Source organism: Tenrec ecaudatus, chromosome 12, assembly GCF_050624435.1.
Source record: "Tenrec ecaudatus isolate mTenEca1 chromosome 12, mTenEca1.hap1, whole genome shotgun sequence".
NCBI classification, from domain to species: Eukaryota; Metazoa; Chordata; class Mammalia; order Afrosoricida; family Tenrecidae; genus Tenrec; species Tenrec ecaudatus.
Genome location: NC_134541.1, coordinates 81,428,111 through 81,439,391, shown reverse-complemented (window position 1 = coordinate 81,439,391; position 11,281 = coordinate 81,428,111).

Sequence of the window (11,281 nt, the reverse complement as noted above, 5' to 3'; positions counted from 1 at the left end):
GGGAATAAAACTCTACCCAGTCTTGTGACTTCCCTGAGACGCATCTTTGTGATGCATAAGATTTTCATTGACCGATTTTCATAAATAGATCACTAATCCTTTCTTCCTAGTGTGTCTTAGTTTGGAAGTTCTGCCAGAATCTACTCAGAAGCTTCAACTGGCAGACTGGTGGCTGCAATGCTGTGCTCAAACATAATAACATCAGCACCTTATCTCTCTCTGCTTCTCAGTTCTCCTTGGTTTCATTCTTAGAAGGAGTCTTGGAACTTCCAGAAGTTCCCGATTTATATTTATAAGGGAAAAAGAAACATCCCCTTCCATATAATGTAAGTAGACGTACTAGGGTTAGCACTGACTGTAATCTTGGCTTGGGCCAGACACCTACTCTGAGTAATCACCTTTGCTAGGTGATAGTGAGTTCTAATTGACCCAGAAAGAATGCCGGGAATACTCCCGGAACTGGGATTATTGTCAAGTCCCTCTGACATTTGAAAGGAAAAGGATCAGTCTTCATGGAAGAACATTTAGGTATTGTTACTGAAAGGAAAGAAAGGGAATGCTGACTGACTAAATACAATGCCTAAATGTGTCTCAGTATCACATTGCTCCTGGTCTTTACACCCGTGTTAGCTTCATTCCCACTGGGTCGTGCTTACTGGTGTCTTCAGTCTTTGGGCTTCTAGGGTTAGGCACAAGGAAGAGCGAAAACAGGTGTCTCCCTTTATCCCTGGGAGCAATGAGTCTTTTTGGGGAAATCTTTCTTCACACACACACACACACACACACACACACACACACACACACACACACACACCAAAACCAAACTGCATTAAGCTTTAAATGATGTGCCATTTAAATCAAACCCGAGTTTAAGGATCCAGCAATCACATAACTAGTGCTTTGTGGATGATGAGGGGACCTACGTAGCCAAATGAGCTATTTATGAAACAGGAGGAGAGAGATAACATTCAGGAAGCAAGGATCTTCCAAGAGAAGACAAGAAAGAAATCCACGGGACACTGAGGATCTCTGGTGCTATCTCTGACTGTCCCCTCTGCACCTACTGATGCTGCCCCTGACCTTGTCGCAGTCCAGGTGCCCTATGCAGATGATCCCCGATCCACACATGATCAGGGCCATTCAAACCAGTTGCTGCCGACTCCATTCCAACTAGTGGTGATGAGAATAGTGCAGAGAAGCGCATTGTAGGATTTCTTCAAGGTTGCGATCTTTTGGAATCAGATAACCAGACTTTTCTTCTGTATTGTCTTAAATGAGTCTGATTTGCTAACTTTCAGGTAGTAGTTGAATGTGTAACTATTTGTGCCACTCAATCCTACTTAAACTCTCTGAGTCTCAAATCTCCGCATCTCAGTTAAAATTGCCATGAGATTCTGTTTATTGCACTCAAGCCTTGGCTCTAGGTCTACTAGCTGGGTGGGTTAAGGTCGCAGTTTGATATCCCTGATTGGCAGACTTTCTACGATTTCTGTACTCTATCCGTGGTAGCAGTTTCATGAGGATTGGCTGAGGCAATGCCTGGGAAAGCAATGTGTACTGGACGAGGTACATTCACTGCAAGCTGAACACAGTGATGTGGGGACATTAATGCTTCAAGAAGCAGCTGCTCCTTGCTCCCGTCATGGACTGCGAAGGAGGGACACAGTGATTCCTACCCAGAACACGTGCCTTGTCATGGCATCCCGACGTACCCACTTGATCCTGTCCTTAGTCCTCTGCCTCTGGCCTGTAACCAATTTCCATATCTAACACATGTAGGATACCAAAAGCGACAGGAGCCCATTCTGCCATGAACACGAAGAGACAGAAACAGAAAGACTGGCCATTATTTCCTTCCTTGCTTACTCAAAATATCCCATGATGTGCTCTCTGAAAAGGGCCCAGCAAGGCCAATCCCAGCATCGGTTAGCTCGAGGCTTCTGTCAAATTAATCCACTGCAATGGGCTCCTGACTTTATTGGAACAGAGCAAGTCAGCACTGACCATGAATGGGTTTGCGCTGTGCTTGGCATTGAGAAAGCCCATGTCACAGTCTGCGGCTCCCGTTAGCTTTGTGCAACTTGCTCTGCTGGAGTTGTCTTTCTTTAAGAAGAGAGGGAACCAAACGAAAATAACGAACTGCCTCTGATCCAGTTTCCGGGTTGGTAAAGTCACAGAACCCCAGATCCAGGGGGAAATGAGGCTTAAAAATATTCATAGCACCTTTTACTCCCTTCCTTCATTTTTTTTTCTTTGCTACCTTCCACGGTAAAGACTAAAGACTAGAGACTAAAGACTTTGTCATTTGTTCAGATCAGGCTTTCTTAGAAATTTCAAGTAAAACATTCTTTTGTAGCCGAAACCTATTAATAATTTAAAGTGCTTAATCTTTTGAACAATGATCAAAATTAAGCTATTACCCACAGGGGGATATTTACATACAGTGAGCAGCTGTTTGACAGCCTTTTCCAGTTCAAAATTTCTTGTGACCCTCATAAAACTCTAGTAAGCAGATGAATATTTGGCTATAGTATAATTTCATTCTTCTATGGGTGTGATAAATGGCCACTGAAAATCACATAGAAAGTAAATAAGGTAATTCTTTGTGCTTTCTACAGACTATAGGAGTTACAGGGAATAAGAAATTACTTTTGAATTCCTCTACATGCAATTTGCTAACAAGCTACAGAATGCAGAAACACGTAATTAGCAATTACTATAGTAGGTAGTGATGCAGTGCCTAACAGTATATGGGCTTGCAATCTAGTGGTAGGAACTAGATTGAGCTTGGTACACACAGCAGGTCTTAGAATAGCAAGTGAAGGCTGTTGACAATAAACCGAGGTTTATAGAGCAATACGTGACAATATTTTGTCATGTCCAGTATCTCACTTGGCTCTCACCACAAAGCTGGTGGGAAATTTCTTTCTCGACTCCATCTTTAATGAAGGGGGCAGGCTCACAATGCTCAGAGGCTGTCAAGCAAGGAAGGCTAATGGTAGTGAGCCCAAGCCAAGTCTCAGGCTTCAAGCTGCAGGTGCTCCCTGTCAATCACCCGTGACACAGCCTCATCATGTTGCTAGAGAAGGACTCAGACAAGTACAGAGCTCAGAATTCAGAGATTCTCATGAAGAAGGTGGGATATGTGAAGAGAAGGGGGAAAATGAAAGAAAACTTGTGCCTATTTTTGAGGCTAATACTGGAGAGCAAAAGATGTTGTATGGGTCATGCCACTTGGCCAGGATCACTCGGAGAACTTAAATGTCAGGGCTGCCATGTGAACCAGCATTGACACGACTTCAAAGATCACTCTCTCCATTTAATTATCTTGAGATATTGTCAAAATCCAGTTGGTATGAAATGTAAGAGTGTGTTCCTGGATTAACACGTCTATTCCACTGATCTATATGTCTGTCCTTATGCCAGAACCACTCTGTCTTGAGTATGACAGCTCTGTAGTAGGTTTTAAAATCCGCGCGTGAGACCTCACCTATGCTCTTCAACGTTGTTCTTTTTGGAGATTCTTTTCATTCTTCTGGCTTCCTTTCGTCTCCACTGAATTTTGGAACCAGCTTCTAAATTTCTGCTAAAAAGAGGGGTCAGCTGGGGTTTGCTAGACAATATATTCAACGTGTAAATCAATTTTGGGAATATGACCATATTAACACTATAGCAATATATATTTTTACATTTTATTAGGGGCTCATATAACTCTTATCACAATCCATACATATACATACATCAATTGTATAAAGCACATCTGTACATTCTTTGCCCTAATCATTTTCAAAGCATTTGCTCTCCACTTAAGCCCTTTGCATCAGGTCCTCTTTTTTTTTATCCCCTCCCTTCCCGCTACCCCCCTCCTCCCTCATGAGCCCTTGATAATTTATAGATTGTTATTTTGTCATATCTTGCCCTATCTGGAGTCTCCCTTTCCCGCCTTCTCTGCCGTCCGTCTCCCAGGGAGGAGGTCACATGTGGATCCTTGTAATCAGTTCCTCCTTTTCCCAACACTATAGCAATACTGATGGTCCGACTGGTTGGCTGATCAAACCTATGAAAAGCTCAGTAGGAGAAAGATAAGACAGCTACTGTGAAGACTCCCACACTCAGAAACCCTATAAATACACGGCTGTTATGAATCAGCCAGTAGGCTAATTTTCAGTTTTGCCTCACATTTTTCTCGCACCTTCTAATGCGATCCCTTTCAGAGTAGTTGGTAGTGATAGCTAGTCTGAACTTATCTAGCTTTCTAGTCTCAGAGAATATCATGATAATTGATGTTCGTGGTACACTGGTTCATTTGGACTAATTGTTTCCATATGTCTTCCATTTTCATGACGTTTTTCCCTTCTGAGCAGGGAGCGACCAGTAAATGATCTTAAATGGCTGCTTCCAAGTTTTTAAGATTTCATTACTACTCACCAAAATGGGATGTAAAACACTGTCTTTGTGAACTATGTTATGCTAATTGACCTTGAGCCTATGTTCTATGGATTTTTGAAAGCGCCTTCATATATGTATTAGATCATCTGTATATATTGATAAGTGATCATAAATAATTTGCTTCACAGCATGGCTATGTGGATTTCAAGAGATTTGGCCTGTATGGAGAGCAAGAGACTGCCTGGACCATAGTAAATGCTCCATTCACCCCAGGTTTAGCACTATACTAAACCAGGCCATTGACTACAATCTTCTAGATTGTTTTTTCACTTAGTTTCAGTGTTCTTGGTTTTTACTCTTTGTCTTAAAATCCTACAGGATCTGAGTGAAATGCTTTTAATAGAAATGAGTTATTAGGAATGAAGACAATATTTACTCTGTTATTAGCTTATACTTTCCATTGACTATCCACCCGTAAGTCTTCTTCCCTAGGATTCTGGAACAATATGCAACATGTGCTCACAGATGAGCACACAGAGAGAAAGGTTCATAATTTCCACCAACTTTTTAAATGGGGTTGGATTCTTTAAAATGCTAACACTTTCTTGGCTAGACTTTGACTTCAAGGACACAAGGGATGATCTTATTTATCTCTGTGGACCCATAGTTGATGTTCAATGTATATTCCCATCATTATTGAATTATAACTTAGTTGTGCTCAATAATGTTCCTGATTGAGGAGCAGTAGTGGATCAGTGATAAACTTTTTGCCTCCTATATGGGAAACCTATGTTTGACTCCCAGTCAATGTACCTGTCTCACACCTATCATTTGTCTATCAATGGGGTTGTGTGGTTGTGATAGTGACCAGGTTTCAGCAGAGCGATCAGACTAAGACAAATAGGGGAAAAGGTGAAAACTTGATAGATCCTATTGGACCATTCACACCGTGCACTGGATCGCCACCATCGCTGACAGTACAGACAAGCAGAAGTCCAATTTGTAGAGCTTTAGGGTAGGAGATGATGGCTGGTTGAGTTAGTTTGTCCTAATTGCCTTTCGGGTTGTAGCTGAGAGAAGTAGGTTTGGCGTAGGGCATATAGAAGGCGTCTCAAGTCAAGAATATTATCCAGAACTTCTTTGGGTCTATCCTGTGCCAGCTCTGTAGGCCCTTGGTTACAGAGTTCTGACTTACAACAGGGTTCCATTCTGATGACTTCATAGTAAATCAATTTGGATGTAAGTTGATTACTTCTTCTTTAAAAAAAAATCACTAGTGTTATTTTTTATTATCAGTGTCTTTATAAATTGGATCATCATTTGTCTTCGGGGATTGGAAACATTACATATAAATTACTAACTATAAAATGCACAAAACAGGGAAATAAAAAACCCTGATGGCTCTAAATGCAGCTTATCATAACAAAGTATGACACGAGAGATACCCTATACTCATTTTCAAGGCCTTCTTGGCCAAGCTGAGAATGGAGGCATTTCCCTACAACTGACCAAGCAGTGATTGTTATAGTGGCACAATGCTTTTTAAAAATCATTTTATTGGAGGCTCATAAAGCTCTGATCACAATCCATCCATACATCAATAGTGTCAAACACATTTGTATATTTGTTGCCATTGTTTTCATAATATTTTTTTTCTACTCGAGCCCTTGATATCTGCTCCTCATGTTTTCCCCTCCCTCCCCAACTCTCCATCCCTGAAGTAGTTAGTTTATTGTGCCAACCTGGTCGATAAACACATGTGGAGTTAATTGAAGGGCAGAGAGATAAATGCCTTGGTAAGCCTCGCCTTTTAAGTTCTCGGGTCTCTTACTTTCTGATGGTTGGACCAGGATTCAGCTGCCTTAGCCAGTTCCCTGCTATAGCTGGCAAGGCTCACTTCCTGCAAGACATCCCTGAGGAGAAGCCACATGGACCTACTCTGATGTAGCCCTAGGTGCTGCAGCACTCATGTGGAGACCCCGGCCAGCGCGGGCTGAAATGCTTACACTTTCACTGACTCGGCTTTCCTCCTGCAGTCGGCATTATTGTGTCGGATTTGTGAGATGGGGGAGAACTTTGTGGATTGGTGTTGGGCATATGGGTTAATGTTGGGTTTGGGCAGCACTGGGTTGGGATGTTTTCTTGATGTGCACTTAACCTTTATAACTCTCTCTTATACATGAGTTTCTGTGGATTTGTTTCTCTAAAGTACCCAGACTAACACACTCCCTCCTGAACTCTTGATAATTTATAAAATATTATTTTTTCATGTCTTACTTACCCTGACCGATGTCTCCCTTCACCCATTTGTCTGTTGTCCATACCCCTGGGAGGGGGTTATATATCAATCATTATGATTGGTTCCACCTTTGTTTTCCCACCTTCCCCTTACTTTCCTGGTATCATTACTCTAATTATTGGTCCTGAGGGGTTTTTCTGTTCTGGATTCCCTGTGTTTCCAGCTCTTATCTGTACCCATGTACATGTTCTGGTCTAGCTGGATTTGTAAAGTAGAATTGGAGTCACAATAGTGGGGGAGAGGAAGCATTAAAGAACTAGAGGAAAGTTGTATGTTTCATCGATGCTATACTGCACACTGACTGGCTCATTTCTTCCCCATGACCCCTCTGTGGGGAGATATCCAGTTGTCTATAGATGGGTATCTACTCTGCCCTCCCTCTCATTCACATTAATATGATTTTTTGGTTCTGGTTCTTTGATGCCTGATCCTTGATCCCATTGACACCTCATGACCACACAGGCTGGTGTGCTTTTTCCATGTGGACTTTTTTGCTTCTCATCTAGATGGCCACTTGTTTATCTTCAACCTTTTAAGACCCCAGAGCTTTTGTCAACTGGGCACCATCAGCACTCTTCACCACATTTGCTTAGGCACACATTTTTTCTTCAGTGATTGTGTCAGAAAGCTAAGCATCACAGAATACCAAGTTATTAGAACAAGGAAGTACTTGAGTAGAGGTCTGTCTGCTACCTTAATACTTAACATATAAATATATACATAGATCTATTTCCCTATAGCTATATATAAAAATAATTAGGTATGTACATGCCTGATTTAGACCTCTATACATGCCCTTTGCCTCCTAGTGGTTTCCTCTATTTCCTTTTGCTTTCCTGCTGTACCAATATCATGTTCAGCCTTCATTTGGGTTTCAGTAATTCCTCTCGGGTACATTGCCCTTGATCAATCCCTACCAGGCATCATGCGTAGTGACACTATTCTTATAAAGAGCTTTGCCATTGTAAGTCCACCACAGATATAAAAATGTCATAGGCATGGTCAGAAATTCAAGCTGGATTTGGTAGAGAACTCAGAATGCTATTGGTTGGATCTGGACTGGAAGCAGAGGATACCAGAAGGGTGTTTATTTTTTAAGGAACTATGCAGAAATATTTGATTGCATGGATCATGACAAACTATGATAATAGTGTGAAGAATGCGAATTCCTGAACACTTAATTCTGCTCACGCAGAACCTGTACAACATAGGTTATGAGGCAATCTTTTAAACAGAACAAAGGCATCCTGCATGATTTAAAACCAGGAAGGCATGTGTTAGGGAGGCGTTCTGTCATTGTAGTCATTCGGTTGTGTGCTAAGCAAAAATTCTGGGAAACTGGACTATAGAAAGAAGAATGGGTTATCAGGATTGGAGGAAGGCTCATTAACAACCTAGTGCAGGCAAATGGCCACCTTCTTGCTGAAATCTAAGAGCACCTGAAGCACTGATTGATCAAGATCAAAGAATACCACCTTGAGTATAGATTGTAATTCAGTGCAAAGAAAACCAAAATCCTCACAAATTGACCAATTAGACAACATCACAATGAAAGTAAGACAGATTGAAGTTGTCAAAGATTTCATTTTATTCTTATCTACAAGCACAATCTTCAAAGGAGCAATCAAGACATCAAGTGACATATTGCATTTGGCAAATTCTGCTGCACAAAAACTCTTTGAATTGTTAAAGTACAAAGATGTGACTTTGAGAATTAAAGTGAACCTGAACCAAGCTATAGAACTTTTGATGACCTCATATGCATGCGAGAGCTGGACAATATTCATTCAAGGAAGATAATGGAAACATAGATGCATTTGTCCTACATTGTTTGTGAAAAATATTGAAAGTACCAGAAGAACAAACAAATCTATCATGGAGACACAGTATCAAGGATATTCCTTAGAAGTGAGGATGGTGAGATTTCATCTCACATACTCAGGTGGTATCATTCCCTGGAGAAATACATGCTTGGTAAAGTAGAGGGTGAGGAAAAACAGAAAGACTTGCAATGTGATGGATTGACCCAGTGGCTGCAACTATGTGCTCCAACATCACAAAAATCATGAGGATGCCATAGGACCAGGCAGTGCTTTGTTCTGGAGTACAGAGTTGGAACCAACTCGATGGCACCCAACACCTATATCTTACCCCATCACCCACCACATTGTAACTTTTGTTTATGATCATCTTATGCACAAAGTGTGTTCTCATGCACAATCTTATTTCATCTCACAACAATGAAAAATGCAGAGAAGGCAAGTCTTCTGGACAGGAAGCAGGTTCTGGCTGGGCTCCCAGCACGGGTGGTAGTGGATGTAGAACTCTCCCTGGCCACCTGCCATTGGTGGAGGCATGAGGAGATGAAGGAACTCAGGCAGCCTAAGTCTATCAGGACTCGTTTGAGTTTTCAGGCTCATTAATTGATGCTTCCCCCCCCAGAAGGGAGCTCACTTTTAATCCCATGGTTTCTGATAAACTATAAGTGGACACCATTCTTGCCCAGCAAGAGTGATGTAGCTCCATGGAATGTTGAGGCCGCCTTGGAAATCACATCAATTTGGAGATGACCTATTAGGGCCAGGCAATGCTTCCTTGAGATCAGTTCTTGGCCACTCCACACACCATGCAGCTTCTATTACTGAGGCCAATGAACCTTTAAATACCCCCAGGCAGACCTCCGTAATAGCCAGTAGAATAAGATTTCACAGACTAATACACTTTCCTACAAGGAATTTCCCCTAGCATGGGATGGATTCGAATGCTTAGGAAGCAAGGTATGCATAGACTTACTTGTGCTTACTTAATAATTTGGAGTGAAACATATGTGCTTGCCTGGGTACTTTTCATGATAAATTTTAAAAGAAGCTTTGATTGTGTAGGAAGGTGCTGTGGGATTAGGAGAAAGACAAATGACAGCCAGACCTAGAAGTGGAATCCTTGATGTGGTGGGGAAAAAATGTGAACTTGTTCACTGTAAGTCAGCACAAGAAAGTCCATACGTACCTCACTTATGGGATCATCTGACACTATTTGTTACTTAACTCACATGTCCTTTTTATGTAAATCCATAGTATCCTCAGAACCAAATCACAGATAAACTCTGCCATGGAACTGCTTCTGACTGCTAGCAATCGTATAGGACCGAGAAGGGCTACAAGGAATTTCCCCTAGCCCAGGGACAGAAGGCTGGACAATATTCTTTTGAAGGGGAAAATCATTGTTTGGCTCATGGGTTTATGAACCTCAGAGAAGCAACTGGGACTATGGTTTTGTTTTTTTTTTCCTACAAGGGCTAGAGCTTTCTCCTCTTCCTCAGGACCATACCACCCCAAATTGAATTCCCACTTTTTACAGCCTCAACGCTTGCATTTTTTCTGGATTTTGGGGAAAACTCTGGGTTTCACAGATGAGGGCTCTTGGAGAAGCCTCCAGTGAAGGTGGATACCAGGCCTTCTAAGACTGATAGAGCCAAGTGCCAGTGTGACAAATTCAGTAGAACCAAGGTAGCAAGGGTCTTCCCACCAAGCTCTCAGAAAGCCTAGAGAGCTCTTCCTAGGCTTGACTGACTTATCTGGGCCTCCTTGCTGAGACTTGACACTGCAGAGATCTTTGAACCCAGGGACAGAAGGCTGGACAATATTCTTTTTAAGGGGATATCATTGTTTGGCTCATGGTTTTATGAACCTCAGAGAAGCAACTGGGACCATGGTTTTCCCCAGACCCCTTTCTTGCTCCAGAAAAAAGGATCCTCCTAAGAAAGTTCACTTCCAGGTCAAAGGAAGCTCACTTGCCACTCTGGAGGGAGGCTGACCAACTATCAGGAGTGTTTCCAGGGGAGAATAGGGGAGTGGGAAGGAAAAGGACCAGGAATTAGTTTGTTGCGAGCACCTCATCTCTTCTGGATGTGTGCCAGGTGCTTTGTCCACATTATTCCATTGGGTCCCGAGTCCGTCTCCCTGCAGGCCACTAAAGGGGCACCGTGAAACGGAGAGAGCTAGGTGGTGAGAAAGGGAACAGGGTGGGGCCCACATCCACATTAGTTTTCCTCCAACACTCATGCATGCTCTTTCGGTTACCTTGCCAGGCCGGGTGTCTCCCTCCGGGAGCTGCTATGAGGCATGTGTGGGAGATTCCAGTGAAAAGATAAGGCGCCATGAAGGTTATATTGCTCCCGTCTGTTTTCCATCCACAGGTAGTTCTTGGGGCCATTTAGCAAGGCAAGTGTCTGCGGTCTCTCTCCCAGCTCCCTGCCCTGCACTGACAAGTTATATTAGCAGGGAGGGAAGGGACTTCCTGTGATGAAATTTCTTCTGAGTATTTCAGGAGAAACGGATGTCACTGTCTGGCTCCTTGGCTGGCACTTTATCCCTGCCTGGCCTGCCTGGCCTGGCTGACCTGTGCAGTACTTCACACTGCAGAGATCTTTGAGACCAGGGACAGACGGCTGGAAAATATTGTTTTGAAGGGGGAAATCGTTGTTTGGCTCATGGGCTTATGTACCTCAGGCATCAGAGAAGCAACTGGAATTTATCTGGAAACCATTCTGCTGTCTGCTTGGCTCAAAATATGTGACTAGGGACAAACCTGCAT